At 36.0% G+C, this 23,448-nt stretch overlaps 1 protein-coding gene and 1 long non-coding RNA gene across 3 annotated transcripts in view; both read right to left on the bottom strand.

Moving 5' to 3' along the window:
* Positions 1 to 10,356, bottom strand: part of emilin1b (elastin microfibril interfacer 1b) — a 183,992-nt gene extending 173,636 nt beyond the window's left edge. For both annotated transcript variants that reach the window (XM_073927497.1, XM_073927495.1), the window contains exon 1: positions 10,191 to 10,356. The gene's annotated coding sequence lies outside the window, so the exon portion shown is untranslated. The remainder of the gene's footprint in view (positions 1 to 10,190) is intronic.
* A 7,813-nt stretch (positions 10,357 to 18,169) lies between these two features.
* LOC141378526 (uncharacterized) overlaps positions 18,170 to 23,448 on the bottom strand; it is a 28,394-nt gene continuing 23,115 nt past the window's right edge. Inside the window, exons 4-5 of the long non-coding RNA XR_012393249.1 lie at positions 19,576 to 19,708; positions 18,170 to 19,109 (exon numbers count right to left, since the gene is read on the bottom strand). This is a non-coding gene — a long non-coding RNA (uncharacterized lncRNA). The remainder of the gene's footprint in view (positions 19,110 to 19,575; positions 19,709 to 23,448) is intronic.

A 23,448-nucleotide genomic window follows, 5' to 3' on the forward strand; every position in this document is an offset into this window, starting at 1 on the left:
CTGTTTATGACCACGGTTTAGTAATAACACATATTAAAGCTAATCTTTTCCAATATAATGGTGTAAACTGCAGTCTCTGACTAATTAATCACAGACCAGCATTATAATGATTTCTAAAATATGATTTTAAATCACTGTCTGACCAAACTGAGATCAGACATGGATATAAACATTACAATCATGATTTTCAGTAGTATTACAGTATGCAAGCATTTATTTGTTGTTCACTTTTGGCTTCTGATAGATGTTTGGACCCCAAAATATTGTGATGCTTAATGTCAAACTTGAACTCATAATAATTTAAACATAAATTATTAGGTTTTGGGACGCACTAACTCCTATATCAAATATTTAGGATGAATAGTGACCAAACTAAGACACACACACACACACACACACGCCTTTGTCTTTCTCTCTCGCTCTTAGTGTTTAAACATCACTTTGCAACCAAAATACATGGTTTGTGTGGTTTTGATAGGAACACAACAGCAATTAGATGTAAAAGAGTTAGGAGAAATAAGAAAAACATCAGATCATTTTCAAAGTATGCTAACAGAGAGAGGGACTAGCTAAATGTTGTCAGATGTTTACAAATTATTTTCAATTTTTGGGGTAATTTTAAAAGCATGTACCCAATAACCCCTGATTTGATAAATGCTTATGAGCTCAAAATAACTTTAATGTTTTGGTTTCTGTCCTATTATAGTGTAGTTATAAATTGCAGTTTTTAATCATCAATATTTATACATTTACAATAAATCCATTTTTGTATTTGATGTTTTGTCTTTTAAACTTGTTACTTTTTTAAAAAAAGATAAATAAATAATATAGAATTTATTTATTTATGGAAGGTTTGAGTCTTGGCTGGGCCAGTCTCACAGTTCTGTGAGAGTTTGCATGTTCTCCCAGTGTTCGTGTGGGTTTCCTCCACAAGTCCAAAGACATGGTGAATTGGGTAAGCTAAATTATTCGTAATGTATGTGTGTGAATGAGATTGCATGGCTGTCTCCCAGTGATGGGTTGCAGCTGGAAGGGCATCTGCTGTATAAAACTTATGCTGTATAAGTTGGCAGTTCATTCTGCTGGGGCGACCCCTGATTAATAAAGGGACTAAGCCAAAAAGAAAATGAGTGAATGAATGAATAAATAAATAAATAAATAAATAAATAAATAAATAAATAAATAAATAAATAAAAAATAAATAAATAAATAAATAAATAAATAAATAAAATTTATTTATTTATTTATTTATTTATTTATTTATACTTATGAAGAATAATTGGCAACTAGCTGATTTTTTTTTTCAGTTTTATTATTATTAATATTATTAGGGATGTCTAGATCCTATCACATGATGGGAAATGGGGCCTGATCATGCATTTTCAATCTCGATCGGAACTGGACGATAAAACCTGGCATTAATAAAGTCAGGAAGACATGTCTTAACATAAAATAACACCTAATGACCTATGTATGTAAAAGGACTAGTTCAGGCAAAAAGGGTATATCGTGTCATCATTTCTCTGTCCAAACCAGCATGATTTTCTTTCTTCTGTGAGAGACAAAAGTGGATGATGGTTTAGTTGAATGTCCAAGTCATTTCCATATATCAAAAAGTGGAAGGTGATTCACACGGCTGAGTCATAATTCCCTGAAAATCTTCCCCGGCTTGAGTTTCACGGAAGAAAGAAAAACATGCAGGGTTTGAAAGACATGAAGGTGAGTGAGAGATGTAAGCAATCTTATTTTTCAGTCTTGCTGTGCAGACAGATTTTTCCCCTCAGTGATTTGAAGTCTAAATAATGGAAGTTTAGAATTGGAAAAAAAAAAAAAAAACACATGAATATCTTTTTATCCTATGATTCTGCTTTAGTCTGTTTTCTCAAAAATACTTGAATTTAGTTTTTTCTTATAAACTTGCCGCTATAAGCAGGGTGCAAATTACAGGGGGTTTGGGGGGGGATTGACCCCCCCAAAATAATGCTTGATCTCCCCTGAAGGACATCAAAACAAGATGTATGGAGGGGTCAGTCCTTTAATAGAGACAAATAGTTCACTGCATTTTATGCATAATAATGTTAACATTTAAAATAATAATATAAATATACAACTGACCTCCCCTATAATGGTTCATACCATTGTGAATGCATATCTGCGCCAATTAGTCAGTGCCAGAAAAAAATCATTCAACAAACTGAAACTGCCAGATCTAGAGCACCATACATCATAAGTGTTCACAGGACTAGACAAGAATAGGGGTTTGTATGTACAAATAGCCTGAAAGTAAAGTCAAATTGGATGTATAGTTTGAGGTCTAAAACAGCAGAGGATGCTGTACATCTGAATACACTAAATATCCATCAAAACACTGAAAGCGAAGGTCGCTGGTTTGATTCTCGGCTCAACTGGCGTTTCTGTGTGGAGTTTGCATGTTCTCCCTGCGATTGCAGGGTTTCCTCCGGTTTCCCCCACAGTCCAAAGACATGCGGTAAAGGTGAATTGGATAGGCTAAATTGTCCGTAGTGTATGAGTGTGTGTGAATGAGTGTTTGTTTACCAGAGATGGGTTGCGGCTGGAAGGGATAAGTTGTGCTGGATAAGTTGGCGGTTCATTCCGCTGTGGCGACCCCAGATTAAAAAAGGGACTAAGCCGACAAGAAAATGAATGAATGATAACAGATTAGATTTCATTTAAATCAATACATAAATAACTGAAGCATGTATTACACAAACTGACATCACTGGAAAAGTTGACCCCCCCTTTGATTATCATTGTATAGTTCACACATTAGCTATAAGCATTCAAAGTAAGCTGAGGAAAGTCTAAAAATTCTCAAAGAGCAATTCTGAGAAGAAAATAAATAATTCTTGTGATATATAAATTTTGAATTTTGAGGAATCAAGTGAGAGCTGTAAAAAAAAACTGTGAAAAATCTAGAACTTCAGAAATATGAAATAAAATATCAGAAAAACTAATAGACATAAAATTTGAAAAGTAAAACATTCAGTTACTATAAATAAAATTACAATTCAAAGGGGGAAATCTCAAAATTGCAAGAAATAAAAAGCAGAATTGTGAGAAAGAAAGAAAAAACTTAAATGTGAAAAACTTCATTTTTATCTTAATCTTCAAAAGATTCTTTAGTTCTTTTTGGGTAAATTTTTTGAATTTTTATTTGTTTTTTCAACAATTCTTTCGTTCAAAATTTATAACTTCACATTCGTTTACCAACTAGTTTAGTCCTAAAAAGTCATACAAAAAATAAGCCTAAATAAAAAAACAATAGTAACACATTAATAACAAAATTTGTTTTATAAAAATTCAAAAATTTTAAAAACCTTTTTAAAAACGTCCATTATTATTTGGTCTTGCATTTTATTAAAAGTTATATTATTATAAAAGTTATACTCAAAATAACTAATCTGAACCACAGAATTCTGACATTTTTTTCAGATTTCCAAGAAACGAAAGTCAGAATTGTACAATGTTAACGCAGAACTCTGAGGGGAATTAAAGGTAGAAAAATAAATAAAATAAATAAACTTTTAGTTGCAGAATATCCAATGGCTGAAACAAGCTGTCATTCTAAACCTCTAATAACCTTTCTTGTTTTCTTACAGCTATTTTGTGCAGTCAGTTTTATTCCTCTCTGAACCTGACAAAATTGTGTGTGTGTGAGTGTGTTTATTTATTGCAAGTGTTCTCAGCTGGAAGACAGCTGTTTTACCTCACTTTAAACAAGACAGAAAAAAAAAAGTATACTTTATCCTCAGAACTCCACTGGCATCGCTGTAGAGTTTATGTGTGTGATTCTGCTTACAAGCATTGAAGAAAACCTCATTTCTAGACACAATGTAATGCATCTGTTCATCATATGGAGCACAATGTGACCCGCTGTCACAATAACAGCCTCCATGCCTTTACAATATTATCAGCCCCATTAAAGACAAGCAGCAATCCAGATTAAGAAAACAATTATTCAAAAGATCTTTAAAAGAGGAAACTACAGTTGCCGAGAGAACTCAAATGAGCTTCAAATGCAGAAAGTAAGTGTATACAGAGAAAACAACTTGTTGTCAACACATGCAAATAAAAAAATGCACTGCAAATAGCGCAGAACACAATGGAAATTTACATACATGTCTTGCCGAAGGGGAGTAGTCTTTACCCCAGGTGATGAAGTATCTCTGGGTTTTGTTCACGAGTGAGGGAAGGATGGAACGTGAGATTGACAGGCGGATCGGTGCAGCAGCAGCAGCAATGCAGTCGATGTATTGGTCCTTTGTGGTAAAGAAAAAGCGGAGCCGAAAGGCAAAGCACTTAATTTACCGGTCAATCTACATTCCTACTCTCACCTATGGTCATAATTTTTGGTTCATGACCGAAAGGACAAGATCTTGGATACAAGCGGCCAAAATTAGTTTCCTTCACAGGGTGGCAGGGCTCACCCTAATAGTATGAGGAGCTCAGTCACCCAGGAGGAGCTCGGAGTAGAGTCGCTGCTCCTCCACATCGAGAGAAGTCAGCTAAGGTGGCTCAGGCATCTGTTTCGGATGCCTCCTGGACGCCTATTGTAAAGTGTTCCAGGCATGTCCCACTGGAAGGAGGCCTCAGGGAAGACCCAGGACAAGCTGGCCAGGGAATGCCTTGGGATCCCCCCCCGGAGGGAGAGGGAAGTCTGAAAGTATCACCCGGCCCATTTGTTACACAAAACTCACAGGGACTACTCACATCTGCAGTTTCTACACATTGGTTGTCCAGGGTTCTTCAGCCTCCGGTGCCTAGACTGCAGCTCTGCACAGGACTTTTGGCCAGAAGAGAATTGGTTGTGCCCAACTGAGCCTGGTTTCTCTCAAGGTTTTTTTTTTTCTATTCCCTTTCGTCAGTTGGTGGCCATTTTTAGCACACAATGAATCTTGAGATGTTCAGGGTTGCAAAGGATCCACTGGTTTGATCCTTCATTACCCGGAAAACAAAGGATGCTTATGGAGGCTGCATTTGAGGGAACCATTTGAATTAGTTTAAAACAGGGGTCACCAACCTTTATGAAACTGAGAGCTACTTCTTGGGTACGGATGAATGTGGAGGGCTACCAGTTTGATAAACACTTTTTTTCACACAAATTTGCTCAATTTACTATTAATTATACTTTAGGTTTTTGGTAATAATTAATGATATTCATCCATGTGAAGACACTGATCATGTTAATGATCTCACAAAAGTTATCAACAATGAATTAACAGGGTAGGAAATAGCTTGTATTTAATATATCAATGTGCAACACTTTATTTTTATACATCTATGCAAATATTTACATTTTTAAATGATTACTTCTATATTAGATGAAGCTTACTGGTAAGTGGCGCTATGGTGAGCTTTTTTTAGAACAGGCTTGTGGGCAACACATAAGATCCTCGCGGGCACCATGTTGGTGACCCCTGGTTTAAAACAAGACAGCCTTTATTGTGTTGCATTGACACAAACGCCCTTCAAATACATCCTTCAGAGTATCCAGCCTCTGAAATGAGATACAGAGTGTTAATAAGAAAGTGTCTGGTGCATACGGAGAGGAGACCTACACCTGTGTCCAATATGTGGTTTTTGTATGGAGCACGCTCAGCATTGCGCAATATTTTACAAGAAGCATGCAGTGTTTACAAGAACGTGTCTGGTGCATAAGGAGAGAGAAGGAGTATGTCTACTACAAGTGGTTTGCATTGGTGGATCTCCTTGGTTTCCTTTTTTTAAAGTCGGTAGTGCTATCAAAGACAAAATAAATAAATAAATAAATAAATAAATAAATAAATCACCTCTCAAATCTCAGACAACACCACTGACTCCAAATTATTATATGACAGGCATTGTATCAAAAGCCATAATTTTGGTATTAAGACAACACAACTTGCTAGCAATCCAACATAGCCTCATAAGTAACCGCATGTAACCACATAACCTGACTGATTTACATCTACATACTGTAGGCAGCTGCAAAAACAGTACAAGGCTTTACTCAAATTCATTTCAATAGGGTTTGATCCTAGTCAAGCACACAGTTGTCACTGAGCTCACAGTAGAATAGCTCAATGCATGTAATCAATACCTTCAGTATTCTGCATTTAAATTAAGGCCTGCACAATCCAAAGTGAAGGTAACATTTTACTTGCAAATGTGTGTCCTTTGTGTATTATTAAGAAGTCTTTTTGAATGCTTTAGACAAAAATAATACACATTGCTAAAAAAGATGTGTGAAGGCAAATACACCACACCACTTAAATATAAAAAAAGAGAAAGAAAATAATACTTCTATTCAGCAAGGACACATGAACTTCAATAATTTATGATAATGGATGCTTTTATAATGTTATAAAAGACTTCTATTTTGAACAAAATGCATGAGGGGTGACACGGTGGCTCAGTGGTTAGCACTGTCGCCTTACAGCAGGAAGGTTGCTGGTTCAAGTCCCAGTTGGCTTTTCTGTGTGGCGTTTGCATGTTCTCCCTGTTTGCGTGGGTTTCCTCCAGGTGCTCCAATATGCCCCACAGTCCAAAGACATGCGCTATAGGTGAACTGAATAAACTAAATTGGTCGTGGTGTATGTGTGTGAATGAGAGTGTATGGATGTTTCCCAGTACTGGGATGCAGCTGGAAAAAAACTTATGCTGGATAAGTCGGCAGTTCAATCCACAGTTGTAACTCCTGATGAATAAAGGGACTAAGCCAAAAGAAAATGAAGTGAAATTAACGAAAAGCATCATGTAAACATAAAAAATGCTGGGTTCCACACAATTCCTTCATTAAGTTAGCTTTTAGGTTAACTTAGGGTCTCGTTTGCCCAGTTAGCGTGGTTCGTTTGGCATATGTGAATCCAGCATATAGCTCAGCTCATAGCTCAGATCCGCGCCAAAACAATTGGGCTGAGATTGCCTGAATGAGGTTGTCTCAGCTCGATTGAAACAAACTCTAGAGCGGATGGATTATAGTGAAAAAGCAATACGATCCGAGCCCGGCTATATCACAGTGTTTTATGGATATGTAATAGGCATACGGCTATATGAAGAGAGAATTAGGAGTAGGGCGGGAGGTCATTCCAGACATCCCAAGTCTCACAGAAGTTCTGTGAGTCTCCCGCAAATGCACAGAGACTCCTGAATGCCCGCAAACGAGTGATAATCGCACACTTCTCACCCCTCCCCACCGCATCCCTTCCCAATATGGAAGGGAGGTTTGGTGGTATTTGACAGGGTGTGGGCTACGTGTCTGAAGAGCGGGGTATGGAAGGAGAAATGAGTCAAATTGCGCCTATTACCAAATGCGTGTCATCCCCAAAACATCGGTATTTTCAGCGTTTAAAAAGAAAAGACAGCAAAAATCACGGCATTTTGGGGATGACACGCATTTGGTAATAGGCGCAATTTGACCCATTTGGCCTTCCATACACTGCACACACCCTGTCAAACACCACCAAACCCACTGGTCTTCACATTGCTTATCATCGTATTGCTCATTGTCATAGCTTAAATAAGGACGCATAACAGCTGAACATGACTCTGCAAAATAAACCGTGAAACTCTGACCAATGTGAGGAGAGTTTACTCACACATGACTTGTTTTAGCCATTTTTGTCCATTTAGAAACTTTGCCGTGTGAAAGTGAATCGCACCAAGAACAAAGAGCAACAATGTAACAATTTTAATCCCAGTTTCAGAACAAGTTAATGGATTCACAGATGTGAAAGCACCCTAAGGTTAACAATTAGGTTGTTCCAAAAAAAAAAAAAAAAAAAATGAAGGATTGTGTTGTTTCAACTCATTTGAAATAAGTAAATAAGTTAAATAAGGTTGAACAAGCAGCAGAAGAAATTTTTGAATGTTTAACAACAACATAAATGTTTTCAACATTAATAATAAATGTTTCCTGAGGGCCAAATCAGCATATTGTATCGTATCTCATCGTATCGTTCCAGTTTGTATATCCGATTCTGCATTATATATTATAAAAATTCTAAAATTAATCAGATTCTTTTAGTCCACCTCATAAAAAAGTTTTACAAACATTAAAAGCAGGACAGTCCAAGAAAATGTTTTAGAAATCAGAATCAAAATGATTTATGAATACAGAAGCAGGACACTTAATACTGGAGCTATCCAACTTTGCTATAAGCCCACATTTCCACCACAAAAGTTAATATAAATTTTAAAAAGTTAATTTTAAAAGTCAAATTCTTATTTTGACGTGCAAAAATGATTATTCCCAGCAGACACACATAAGATGTTAATGTTTGGTTGGATTTAGACCGCCAGCATCAAAGGACAATGTTATTTTGACATCCAATAACGACGTGAAATGACGTTGATATTTTGTTGATTTTAGATTGTGCTGGAAAGTGACCAAAATCAAACACAGTCAACATCTTAAACCAACGTCATCTTGAAGTTAAATACTGACATTTATGTATCAGGTATGGCTACCAAAACCTCGTTACTATATTGGTGACGTCCACACAACTTCAAACTGTAACATCTTTAGAAGTTGGTATTTTGTTGTTTTTAGGTTGCGCTGGAAAGCAACAAAAAATGCAATGACTGTCCTACGTTGGACATTGACGTCAGCCTAACGTTGGATTCTGACATCGAACTGATTTTCATTTCCAAGCAAAATGCAAATCCCATGATGTTGGGGTAAAGAGTCAGTCCTGTGCCTGATAGGTTGGTGTCATTACACTATGTTTGATCAAATAAAAAAAAAACTTTCCAACCTTAAACAGCAGTGTATGACCCAAGATTGAACTGCATAACAAACCCACCAAAGAGAAGTAATTAAAACCATTCATTAAAAACCTGTGGATTGTACATATATATCAGCTTACAAAGACCCTCCATTCTTTATCATGCACAGATCAGTTTTCACTTTTTACCTTTATAAAATCATTCATCAACTTCAAAAAGCCACATTAATTCTTAAGTCTCAGTTTTCACCACATGAATACTAAGAGACTGACACAAACACAAGCCTACATTTTAAAGAGGGTCGCCGACCTCTTCACATTGGAGAGGCGGGCAAAGTGACATGACAAATTTTTACGACAGCAATTGTGGCAGGTCGTGGTTTATTGGAAACATGTTTAGACGAGTCAACTGGCAGTAAATTCACATCCCATCAACTGCTGAAGATTGCACTCCATGACATCAGCCACTTTTCCCAAGGTTATGCACTTCTTAACCACAGAAACGCTCAAGGAAACCTGATAATTTATGTCGGCATTCGGTCAGATGGTGACTCTTCTGGCTTTGCTAAAGGAAGTGACCTTACAAATCTCATCATGCCAGATGACCACGAGGTCTGAGAGTCGCATTAAATCGTTCCAAAAAAAGCCCAGCTTCGGCTGACCCGGGTTGAGGATTTGACTATTGCCGTCACTCTGCGGTTCAGACAATCCCTTCTCCATCGGCCACACCAACCTCTCAGCTGTTATGACTCTGGTTTGCCTCGATCCATGTTTTTGTCATTTTCAGCTCTCTTCCTCCCCACAACACCCTTGGCTATACTTCCTGCACAGTTCAGATCATGACACGAACGTACACACCAGCGCTTGTGTTTAAGTAACAGCGGAAATATGCACATTTTCGCAAACACACTGGCAAAATGACACACAACCACAGGGAAACCCCATACATTCTTCAGGGCGATGAAGCTTGAGACTTTTTTTTTTGGAGGGGTGTTTTAGCTAAAAGTATTCATTAAGGTGCATGGTATAGCTGAATGGTATAGGTTGTATGGCAAAGTATAAGTACAAGTTTTTATACAAAAATCAAGACAAAACAAATTTAAAAAAATTGTTAGCATTTTGTTTTAGATTGTGTTATAATATCTTAAAGATAAATGATGGAATGTAAACCACAACAACAAAAATCAACTGATGAACAATTAATGATGCTTTAAAACCCTGTTGAGAATAAAAAAAACTTTCAAATAGAACTGTTAAGTGAAAAAGAAAGCGATCTACAAAATTTCGTGATGATCAAGCTATAAATGTTAGCATGTTGTTTTATACTCAAGCTTCTTAAAAGCATTGTTAAAAGCATTGTATTATTTTAAGCATGATTATTTAAAGCATTGAGTTGAAAGCATGATTATTTGACAGAAACAAGCCACACCGTTGAATGAATGCACTGGAATGAAGGACACTCACCAATTCCAGACTCCATGTGAGTATTTAGGTGATGTGTGATCCAAAACAACTGCAAAAACAACCACAAATCCATATTGAAATATCCACAATATCTATTACAATTACGGATGGGACTGGATTCATAGGTTTTCAAACAGGCCTAAGATGTCTGCCATGAATGAAGGCCAAGGAGAAACCATGTTGAATCTTAAATGTCATGTGACCCCTCCAAAAAATCACATGACAAGCATATTTGTTCAGTCTTCACTACAGTCAAACAAATGAATATATTAAAATGATTATTTTTAAAATAGTTTTCAAACAAGGCAGATATACAGTAAATATCAACAATTATCTAAAATCTATAGTTTATGAAATACAGCTAAGAAGAAACCTACACATAAAAATTATGCAAATGTAAGTAAAAAAAAGAAAAGGTTGGTCCTCATTGTAGATGGATGGAGGCTAAAGGGAAAAAATCATATCTCTGCATTTGCTTTATTTTATTATTATTAGTATTTTATTTTCTGAAAAATGCTGTGCAAAATGATATCAAATTGAGCTCTAACATTGGCATCAAAAACTAAATGTCAATTTTATTTATATAGCACTATTAAACACAACCAAAGGTTGACCAATGTGCTGAACAATACAAATCACAAAGAGAAAGGTATAAAATTACAGCAAAAACAAATCGCAAATGAAAAATGTACGTTTTCAACCTACATTTAACAACAGACAGAGATGATATAGACCTAATACAGAGGGGCAGAGCATTCCACAAGGTAGGACCAGCTACTGCAAAAGCACGGTCACCCCTGCATTTCAGCCTCGACTTTGGGATGCATAACAGTCTCTGTTTAGATGACCGAAGAGACCGACCAGGCTGATGTTCAGTCAACAGGTTTGACAGGTAAGAAGGAGCCAGGCCATTTAGTGATTTAAAAACCAAGAGAAGAATTTTAAAAGTAAAACGATGCACTAGAAGTAAAAACTAAAAAGAGCTTAAGACTGGTGGGGTGTGGTCATGTTTTTTATGACTGGTTAAAAGCCTTGCAGCAGCATTTTGAACTAACTGTAAGCGGGATAGACTTGTCTGACTAATCCCAAAATATAGTGCAGTACAGTAGTACAATCTAGAAGTAATGAAAGCATGAATTTTTTTTTTTTTAAATGTTCTAGATAAAATAGGTTTGACTGTTTCTGAGAGTCGAAGCTGAAAAAAGCAGGATTTGACAATTGTGTTAATCTGTTTATCAAATGTCAAGCCATCATCAAAGATAACATTACTCGATTTTTTTTACGATTTTTTTACTCAAGGCTTCACACAAAAACTTGATTTACCTAGATTTACTGGTGGTGTCCAAGAAGAATTTGACAGGCCAAACACAATTGCTTCAGTTTTACTCTCATAACAATCTAGAAAGTTCGAAGACAACCAGACTTTCACATCTGAAAGGCAAGACAAAAGAGTCTCCAACCCACTTGAACTCGGTTTTAAGGGCAGGTAAATTTGAGGAAATTTGTCCTGTGATCAATTTTTAGTTTTTTGATGCTGGATTTTCAATCCCTACAATACATGTAAACTACCTTGATGTCAAAACGACATTAAATTGATATCTAACATTGCCAGGACTGTTTTTAGTTTTTTACATCAATGCTAGATGTCAATTTGACGTCATTTTTACATCAAGGTAGTTTACATGTATTACAGGGATGGAAGATAATTGGGGGGAACAACGCAATCTCACGGCAATTCGTAACATTTTGATTTAGTGGCTAATTCATATGAATTCGTACGATCTAATTTGTACAATTTAGTAAGATTTGCTCATCACCCAATGACTGTTGGGGTTAGGGTTGGGGTTGGGTGCCATGCCTCCTTTTAAAATTGTAAATTTTCCTACAATTGAACCCGTAAGAATTTATACGAATTAGCCATTAAACTGACAAAACGTAAAATACTGAAGTTTCCTCGTGAGATCAGGCTGGGGGGAAGTTTAAATTTGTAATTAAAGCTTTCAGATTAACCTTTCAGGTAGTGTTTCTGGCATCACGATGCTTGCTGGATCATTCAAACTTTAGACAGACCTTGTTATATAAATCCATCTAAGTGTATTATTCAAAAACAATCTCTATATAGTGCACAGGAAATATCAAGAGTTTTGTTTTAAAAGGACCTGTTACACAAAGAGGAGTCAATAGACCAGCAACTTCCACCCACCATAAAGCAAATACAACTCAATTACTGGAAATATAAAACTCAGACTTTGTGTTGAAGTCTCTCATACTGCTGCTAATGGACGTGAGGGCTCCTTCTTACAACCTCAATAAACCCTGCTTAACTGCTGTCCGCTTTAAGCTGTTTTAGTCCATGTTTATGGCCACTTTAGTACTCCTCCAAACTGAGCAGCTGCACACAAATAACATCAGCTGGATGTTGAAGTTCAGAACCAAACATTTCTGACTCCAGCGCTGCGTGCTGACACTGGTTAAGAATGATCAGCATCTCAAACATCGATATTTGTCTGTAGTATGACATATTGCCAGGGATGGGCAAAAACACATTGAAAATGTATTTTGAAATAAAATACCAAAGACATCAATTTAAAGTGTATCAAAATAAGCTACAAAATACAGAAGCCACAAATGTATCAAAATAAAATCCTGTATTGAAATACAACAAAATACTCTTAAAATGTAGCATTTAGCTTTCATGAGCCCTCACATTTCATAAGTTTGAAGTGTTTCACCCCTACACGCAACTTTTGTAAAGCGTCTGCTTCACGTTGCTGTCTCAGAATCATTACATGTAAAAGACAGCCATACTTTAGAATGCTTAGTTTAAGTAAATTTGATGAACGTGATCGTGAGTGTTGATGAATCTGAAGGGATCCCTAGCTCACGGGGTCTTTCTGACAGACAGACAGACAGACAGAGATGGATGGATGGATGATAGATAGATAGAGCTAGCATATTTATGATAGATAGATAGATAGATAGATAGATAGATAGATAGATAGATAGATAGATAGATAGATAGATAGATAGATAGATAGATAGATAGATAGATAGATAGATAGATAGATAGATAGATAGATAGATAGATAGATAGATAGATAGATAGATAGATAGATAGATATTTATGACAGACAGACGGACAGACGGACGGACGGACAGACGGACGGACGGACGGACGGACGGACGGATGGATGGATGGATAGATAGATAGATAGATATTGCTAGCATATTTATGACAGACAGACAGACAGACAGACAGACAGACAGATAGACAGATAGATAGATAGACAGACAGACAGACAGATCGACAGAAAGATAGATAGATAGATAGATAGATAGATAGATAGATAGATAGATAGATAGATAGATAGATAGATAGATAGATAGATAGATAGATAGATAGATAGATAGATAGATAGATAGATAGATAGATAGATAGATAGATAGATAGATAGATAGATAGATAGATAGATAGATAGATAGATAGATGTTTTAGGGCAACATTTCTAGGGCAGCCAATTAGACTGACTTCATACAGTACATGACACAGAGGACTGAATAATGGCTCCTTATTCTGAATCATATAGTCCATCTGCTGAAGTATTTTAGTGAACCTTCACAACATGCAAACAGGCTTTTTTTATACAGCGATGGTCTAAATTTGTCAGTTCCACTAAATATTAGCAAAAGCATCCTCGGAGTGTTTTGACTGTCACAGCACAGTTTGCCATTTGTAAACCACTGCAAACGGAAACACTCTCAGCACTTCACACACTGATGTAAGCTTTACACGGATGTGTATAAAACATGAAAGACAGCATCTCACATAGAGGCACGTCATCTTGCAGATGTCCACCACTATACTACTTATTATGGAAGTTAAAGAAAGTGTTTACAAATGCCCGTGAAAAAAACTGCATCAACAAATAACTGGGCAGTAAATAGCTTCATTGAAATAAAACCTTATTCTGCTTTGACTGACTATAAAAGTAGGATTATGAAGATAACAATAAATGGATAGTTTACATTAAATTAAATGTTAACATTTTAAATTAACATTTAATCTCCCCATGTTATTTTTAAACCTTTATGAGTTTCTTTAAGCAGAAAATAAGATATTTTGAAGAAAGTTTGTTTACTGGCATCCATTGACTGTCATAGTATTCTATTGCCTACTATGGAAGTCAATGCGTGCCAGTAACCAGCATTCTTCAAAATGTCTTATACAGGTTTTAAACAAGTGAAGTGTGAGTAAAGGATGACAGATTTATTTATTTTGGGGTTAACTATCCCTTAAGGCCAGGACAATAAGGTGAATAGGGTAAAACATCTATTATCATCATATTTCCTACTATTGTGACTACATTAAGAATTGTAATAAGAAATAAAAACCATTTGATGACGTGGTGGCGCAGTAGGTAGTGCTGTCGCCTCACAGCAAGAAGGTAGCGGGTTTGAGCCTCAGCTGGGTCAGTTGGTGTTTCTGTGTGGAGTCTGCATGTTCTCCCTGCGTGAGTTTCCTCCGCAGGCTCCGGTTTCCCCCGCAAGTTCAAAGACATGCGGTACAGGTGAATTGGGTAGGCTAAATTGTCTGTAGTGTATGTGTGCGAATGAGTGTGTATGGATGTTTCCCAGAGATGGGTTGCAGCTGGAAAGGCATCCACTGTGTAAAACATATGCTGTATGAGTTGGCGGTTCATTCCACTGTGGCGACCCCAGATTAATAAAGGGACTAAGCCGAAAAGAAAATAAATGAATGAATGAAAAATATTTCTGCATTACAAGTTTTCAAACAGTCTGTTTAAATATGCAAATTAGACCTGATTTCATTAAACATGCACTGATTTGAATACATTTCTAGCACAAAAATCATATGTGAGGTTCAAATTTATAATTTTACTTTTCACATATTAGAGTCAAAGTTTTTTAAAGAAGGGATTTTGTATGTCTGTAAAACATTTTTAAAATATTAAATATTAATATATTAAATATTAATATATAAATATTAAATATAAAAAATATAAAAGTATTGCGGCACCCAGAAGTAAAAATCATATTTTTGCTAGAATATAAAGTTACATATTATCAGACATGTTATGTATATGAACAAATCCCTCTGTAAAAACTTTAAGAACACAAAAATGAATAAAGCTGTGAAGTTTGGTGTTATGTCCTGCTGAAGTGGAGATTTATGGTTCAGCGGTGGAGTAAAAGCTTTTGAGAAATCAGCCTTTAAAGATTTGTACTGCAATTGAAATCTAAAGACAAAAGTAGCACTTAAATGTGTATTGTTCATGTTTTGTTTACACTAGACTGATAAAGTACCTAAAACAAACCCAAAAAGCCCAAAAGGGAAAGGTGCATGAAAAACACTTACATATTTATATATTTATTAAATATTTACAGTTGAAGTCAGAGTTATTAGCCCCGCTGAATTATTTGCGCCCCTGTTTATTTTTTCCCCCAATTTCTGTTTAATGGAGGGATTTTTGTTTCAGCACATTTCTAAGCATAATAGTTTTAAAAGCTTATTTCTAATAACTGATTTATTTTAGCTTTGCCATGATGACAGTCAATAATATTTTACTTGATATTTTTCAAGACACTTCTATACAGCTTAAAGTGACATTTAAAGGCTTAACTAGGTTAATAAGGTGAACTATGCAGGTTAGGGTAATTAGGTTAGTTATTGTATAACGATGGTTTGTTCTGTAGATAATCGAAAAAAATTAGCTTAAAGGGGCTAATAATTTTGTCCCAAAAATGGTTTTAAAAAAAATTAATAACTGTTTTTATTCTCGCCGAAGTAAAACAAATAAGACTTTTTCCAGAAGAAAAATTATTATCAGACATACTGTGAAAATTTCCTTGCTCTGTTAAAAATCATTTAGGAAATATTTAAAATAGACGAAAAAAATCAAAAGGGGGCTTTTAATTCTGACTCTAACTGTATATGTAAAACCACTGGGATGTCATATACATTGTGCAACATAAATGAATAAAGAATACAACATTGCACAAAACAAATCTGATCACATCTGATGAAAAAAAAACAATAAATCCAGCTAAACACTGCTTTGCGTCCTTGCCTTTTCATTGTGGACTCTTTATTGAGTGCTGCTGATTTCCATCCATTCACTGTTTGAACACAATAGTGATTTTCCTTGTCAGATTTCAAGATATGACTTTGTTCTCCAGCAAGATTTCTGAGGAACTAAACAGTCATTTTTTATGCACAGTGTATTTTCAGTGCCTGTATTTGATATTGCGTACTTCCTCATTAGGGCGTATCATGCATCCCAGCCACCATGCTAAACACTGAGTCACCATGTTAAACACTGAGCCACAATGCTAAACACTGAGCCATGATGCTAAACAGTGAGCTACACACTAAACACTAAGCCACAATGCTAAACACTAAACCACATGTTAAATACTGATGCTGGTCTTGCTGGTTTCAATGCTGTTCTTACTGGTTTCAATGCTGGTTTTGCTGGTCTCGATGATGATTTTGCTGGTTTCACTGCTGGTTTTGCTGGTCTCGATGATGATCTTGCTGGTTTCAATGTTGGTCTTGCTGGTTTTAATGTTGGTCTTGCTGGTTTTAATGTTGGTCTTGCTGGTTTTAATGTTGGTTTTGCTGGTTTTGATGATGATCTTGCTGGTCTTAATGAAGATCTTGCTGGTTTCAATGTGGGTCTTGCTGGTTTCAATGTTGGTTTTGCTGGTCTCGATTATGATCTTGCTGGTTTTAATGTTGGTCTTGCTGGTTTCAATGCTGGTCTTGCTGGTTTTTAAAGCTGATTTTGCTGGTCTCGATGATGATCTTGCTGGTTTCAATGCTGGTCTTGCTGGTCTCAGTGCCGGTTCTGACCATTGAGACCAGCAAAACCAGCATTGAAACCAGCAAGACCAGCATCGAGACTAGCAAAACCAGCTTTGAAACCAGCAAGACCAGCATCAAAGCATACATTACCAGCATATGGTAAGCTTTTCACTCATCATAGCACACGTGCTGCTGATGTTGTGACAATAAAAGTCATTTGGTTTATTTTTTTTCAGCAGGGTGTGCAAATTTAAATTTTAATTGCTCTATAGTTGGATTTACAGCTTTACATCACCTCACTCCACATCAAAATCTACACTAGTTCTACAATCTGACGGGTAGCATATACATCGTCATTGAGATGTGCTACCTACTTTTTGAATGGGAGGAAGGACAATTGGACAGAACACTGCCCTACAACAAAGCTATAGAGGAATTACAGTACAAACCCATGTCACACATGATGTCACACAGGTTCCCGGTTGCAAAAAGATTGTATAAGAGCTTGTATAGCTCCATCTTCTTTTCTTGTCTTTGGCTAGGCAGAACCTCGGTTTTTAGCACTACAAAGTTTTGAATTGGTAATTCTGGAACATTATTTCTTGCACATGACCACACAGAACAAAATTGTAAGCATCCAAAGACTAGTAGGCTTTTATCTTCTCTCTTGTCAAATCACTTGGAGCTGCATTGAGATTGTATATTTGGGGCTGGATGCTTGGCCATTTCGTCTTATCCAATATCCATTGGGAGGGTGCTATCGCAAATGGACCTGTCAGACGAATGCCACCCTTTAAGGTTAATTTTGCCAAATGACTGTGCTTTTCATTGGGTAACAAGCTGTTATAATATGCTGTAAGTATTATGTAAATAATATATATATATCATATGTAATCAATATAACTTATTTCTAAGACAACAACAAACTCTGTACCGCATCGGATGTCATTCCCTCACTGTAAATGCTAGCGCTCACGCTTTCTTTTCTGTAACCTCGCTGCGCGCACATCCTAAATGTTTACAAACATGGTAATTCGTCTACTGAACACTAATAAAACAGCTAACATTATTCAGATGGGACTATTGTCATGTGCATTTTGGAATATAGCATAAAAATGATTGCTGAAAATGCCAAGATGTGCATACAAAAAATGAGTAGGATAAACTTTTTATTCGATTAAAAAATGCAATAGATAATAAATTACAATAAAAAATACATTTATAAAATAAATTTCAGCATGCAAATAAAAACAATGATGTGATTTTGTGATAACAGATCATGAATTTACAAAAATGGCCATAATGAGAAGGAATTAATAGACAAGCCAGGGGACCGACCACATTGCAACATTGGAGAACATCTGAATGTTGTTTTGGTCATTCTAAAATCTTTCAGCCAAAGTCTGTCACCAAAGTGGTTCAGTATTATTACCTCGAGTGGCACCAAAAGCAACCACACATTCATTTCATTTTGTCTTTTGATGTGCAAGTAATTTATTATATTAAAAAAGGCCCACAGTGGCTTCTTCAGCAGCAGCAAGATCCATCTTTCTTTTTGATATTTGGCACCAGTTTATCAGTAAGTAACATTTTTGGTTCTCTTTGACTCATTGGATAGAAACTCTGCTTTATTTACAAATTTTTTACACAATATTCCAGTTTTATGCATGAATTCATTTCACATCTTTGGGTGGAAGCTTAGCTAGTGGCTCTGAAGAGTTGATTTTATCCAACAATGACAAAAACAAATATAAAAACATAAAATCATTCAGGGCTACAAATCTCCTGCCTGCCCATGCAGTTCATCCTGTGGGAAAATCTGCAAGCACACAATGGAATGAAGTTCAGCCAAAGTGGGAACTCTTTTTCTTTTCCTTTGCTCTGCCAGTGTTCATCTCCTCTCTGCTGGTGAAATATAAACCCTGCTGCCTCCACTCGTCCTCTTCTCCAGCTCTTTTACCCACATTGCCCAACACTTTTTTTCCTCCGCCTGCTCTCAGAAGGGGTTCAGACTAAGAGTTATTCCCTGGATATGAACTCCATGACCCCTGCTCTCTCTCCGTTTCTTTCCTTCTGTATGTGCTTCATCTCTGCTGGATAAATAGACAGCTCACACCGGGGACCACTATGAGCAATGGCTTCACTCTTTACACAGTCTAACTAAAGAAAAACATTTCGTTTTATTTCCCTCCAAGGAAATCATTGCTACTATGGAGCCCCTAGATTGAACCATTCATGAATGCATTCATTTTTAATTGAACTTATTTGTGCTTTCTAAGTCAGGTAATGTTTTTAAACTACAGCCTTCAAACTTTTATTACAGATTTTAAAGTACTTTTTTAATCAATAAATTTTTACAATTTATTTATAATGTATCTTAAATACATTTCATTTAAACTCAAATATTTTAGTTTGCTTTATGGGTTAACGGGTGGTTAGATTAAGTCCTTTGCAGTATGTCAAATAAGGCTGAGGAGTTGAGTGCCGGCTGTTGTCAAAATGGAGCAATTCATGTTTTGTTTCCTATATCTTTGACAGAGCTGTGCTTCAGACACTTACTGCATACTAGACCTGAGAGCAAATCCAGCGTCTGCAGTCCAGAGTTATTCTCCAGATGTGACTCTCTGACTGCTGAAGGCCTCAACTGTGCAGGTATATCATTACACCACTTTTACAATGGATCTGATGAGAGCTGGAGAATAAATGAAAAGCAAACTCTATTTCTGGCAGTGGCCAGTTTGAAGATCTGCAGCGTTACAAAACAGTCCACAAAGTTCAATATATATATATATACACACACACACACACACACACACACATACATACATACAATTATTAGCCACCCTGTTAATTTTTTTCCCCAATTTCTGTTTTTTTTTCCAACATATTTCTTTAGTTAAAACACATTTTTAATAACTCATTTCTAATAACTGATTGCTTTTATTTTTGCCGTGATGACAGTAAATAATATTTTACTAGATATTTTTTAAGAGACTTCTATACAGCTTAAAGTGACATTTAAAGGCTTAACTAGGTTAATTAGGTTAACTAGGTAGGTTAGGGTAATTAGGCAAGTTGGTTTGTTCTGTAGACTATCGGAAAAATGTATGGCTTTTTTTAATAGTTTTATCCTTAAAATGGTGTTTAAAAAATTTAAAACTGCTTTTATTCTAGCCGAAATAAAACAAATAAGACTTTCTCCAGAAGAAATAAATATTATCAGACATACTGTGAAAATGTCCTTGCTCTGTTAAACATCATTTGGGAAATATTTAAAAAAAAGAAAAAAAATCAAAGGGGGGCTAATAATTCTGACTTCAACTGTATATAAACTTATGATATATATGAGTGATCCTTTCATACACATTGACTTCTGACTTGTACCTTTGTTTGGTCCTTAAATAGCCCATGTTGACCCTAAGGTGCTTCTATGATCCTTTGAGGGAACAACTTCACCACTTGCATACTAATGGCCCGTTTCCACTGAGTGGTACGGTATGATAAGGTACAGTTTAGTATGCTTTTTATGTCCATTTTCTAGTGATGTGACGTTGTGCGCTGAGGATTCGAGGGTTATTTCCCACCACAGCCTCGCTATCGTTTTCTTTTAAATGGCGGCCGTGTGAAATAAGCGTATAGTATTGTTTTTCATATTTTAGAATTCGGCAGGAACTCAGCAGTGTTTGGAAAGTAAATGATGACAGGACTTTCATTTTAGGGTTGACTATCACTTTAAACAAGGACACTCATAAACCTCCTCCGGCTTTCATATGAAGCCACTTGTGGGCAAATGTGCTTTTGATTAAGGCTCTGGGCAACGTGTTAAACACTCCATTCATCATGATTTTGACAATAGCAATGAATCTGACACGATGCATAGACCACAATGAATTACACGCACACACAGAAAGAGAGAGGGAAAATAAAAATAAGCAGCACAATTTTCTAGAAATATCTTGATTGAGCAGCAAAATTATGTTCTAAAGCTATTTCACCAGTTTTAGAATCCCTTCCCTGGCACCCAGTCCAATTTAGGATTCAGTACAAGTTATTGTTATTTGTGGTAACACATTATTTTGATGGTCCTTTTGAGTATTGGACTGTTTGCTTAATATCTGTTGATACTGCTCCTTCAACATGTAACTGACTATAAGAAACTTTGCAAGTGCATGTCAACTTACAATAACCCCAACCCCAACATTCTACTTATAATCTAATGAGAATAAGTTGACATGTAGATGCATTGTAAGTTAAACTCAACAAACGCACTATCAAAATAAGTACTATCTCTTCTTCCAGTGAAACCTGGTCAAGACGGCAGGACAAAGTTTCACACAAAAGTCACAGAAAACAATAGAACAAAATTACAAAATTACCATTTGTAAAAAAAAAAAAAAAAAGATCAGATCAGATCATAAACAATTACAGGTATTTTTTAAGACATTATACAGAAGAGTTTTTAGGTACTCAAAGTCTGAAGTGTGTCAAGATTAATATGATTTTGCAGATCTAAGCCCTAGGAGCATAAAAGGAAAAAGCACATTTGCCAAGTTTTGACAATACCCTTGGGACTGTTAACTGAATACAGTAACCAAATCTAGTGCGTTGGTCATTTATGTGAAATGTTAGCTAATTTGAAAGATATGATGGTGGTTTACCTAAGGGAGTTTTAAAGTGAATAAGAACAAATGTAATTTTCTCCTTTGATATAAAGATAACCAATCTGGAATCGTACAAAATACAATGATGCTTCCTGCACCTGTGACAAAGTGTATTGCTGCGTAATCAAATTAAAATAAAAAAAAAACAGAATCAAATTTTCTATAGGGTAAAATCAAAATCAGACAGGGCTTTTTCTGTTGCAGCCTCTCGTCTGTGGAATTGCTTGCCTTTATATATCAGGCCATGCTCTTCCCTTGGTGCTTTTAAATCTCATTTTAAAAAATCATCTTCTTTCTCTTCAATTTGAAGTTAATTAATTTTATTTTGTTTACATATACAAGTATATATTTGAGTGTTGGTTGATTTATAAAGCACTTTAGTCAACATTTGTTGTTTTTAAATGTGCTCTATAAATAAAGCTAAAAAATAAGCATTTATATTTCATAATATAATATTTAAAAAAATAGATTGCAGCAAATAAAAAAAAGGTCAGAAGATTTTGTCAATTATTTTTGTTTTTATGTTGTCAACTCAAATTATGGAAGAATTTTAATCTATTTGCTAGCAAATAAAATACAACATAAATGTGTAAAAACTAATGAATTAACTTAATTCCTTCATGTTGTCCTAACACAAATTGATTGTGTGAAACCCAGCATTTTTTACAGTGTACGTGCATAGACATACAATTTGAGTCGCATTTCATACAATATGGAATCGCCAACTACTGACCTGGCATGCAGTGTTTCATGTAAAAAACACGCCATCATTTTGACAGCATTGTTGCCTGTATACATGAAACTTTCACCAAATAAAATAAACTACACTCAAAATATTATGTTTGCTGTTTGTTACTTATTTAAATTGAGCTGAAACAACACAATTTCTGTGTTTTTTGGGGGGCAACTTAATTGTTTTATGTTTAATTCATTTAATTAAAAAACAATAATAAATCCTTCATGTTGTCCCAACACAAATTATTGTGTGAAACCAAGTTATTTTTACAATATGAGCTGCATTTCATGCAATATGGAATCGAAACTGCTGACCTGCATGCAGACTTCACTGTTTTATGTGACAACAGAAATCATTTTGACAAAATTACATGAATATACATGATACAATAAACATGAAACTGTCCCCAAACGCAAATCAAAAAACTACAAACCATTATGTTTGCTGTTTGTTTGAACTACTTTTTTTGCTAAACTGAAACGACCTGTCATGATCACCAGCGATCCAGCCTGTGCAGATCGCTAGAGAACTACAAATCTGCCAGCAAAAGAACTACATATCCAGTCATGCACCACTCACACACCTGGCCTAGATCCCCATGATTGCAAAAAGACACAGCTGAAGCTGTTCAGGACTAATTACACAGACTATTAGTGCTGTCACCTCACAGCAAGAAGGTCGCTGGTTCGAACCTCAGCTCAGTTGGCGTTTCTGTGTGGAGTTTGCATGTTCTCCTGTGTTCGCGTGGGTTTCCTCTGGGTGCTCCGGATTCGCCCTAAGTCCAAGACATGCAGTATCAGGTGAATTGGGTAGGCTAAATTGTCCATAGTGTATGAGTGTGTGTGTATGTTTCCCAGAGATGGGTTGGGGCTGGAAGCGCAACTGCTGCATAAAAATGTGCTGGATAAGTTGGCGGTTCATTCTGCTGTGGCGACCCCAAATTAATAAAGGGACTAAGCAGACAAGAAAATGAATTTATGCACCTCTCAAACACACACATTACTGAGTCTTGTTTTGCAGTTGTGACATTACGAC

The sequence above is a fragment of the Danio rerio genome, chromosome 17 (assembly GCF_049306965.1).
Source record: "Danio rerio strain Tuebingen ecotype United States chromosome 17, GRCz12tu, whole genome shotgun sequence".
Classification (NCBI taxonomy): Eukaryota; Metazoa; Chordata; class Actinopteri; order Cypriniformes; family Danionidae; genus Danio; species Danio rerio.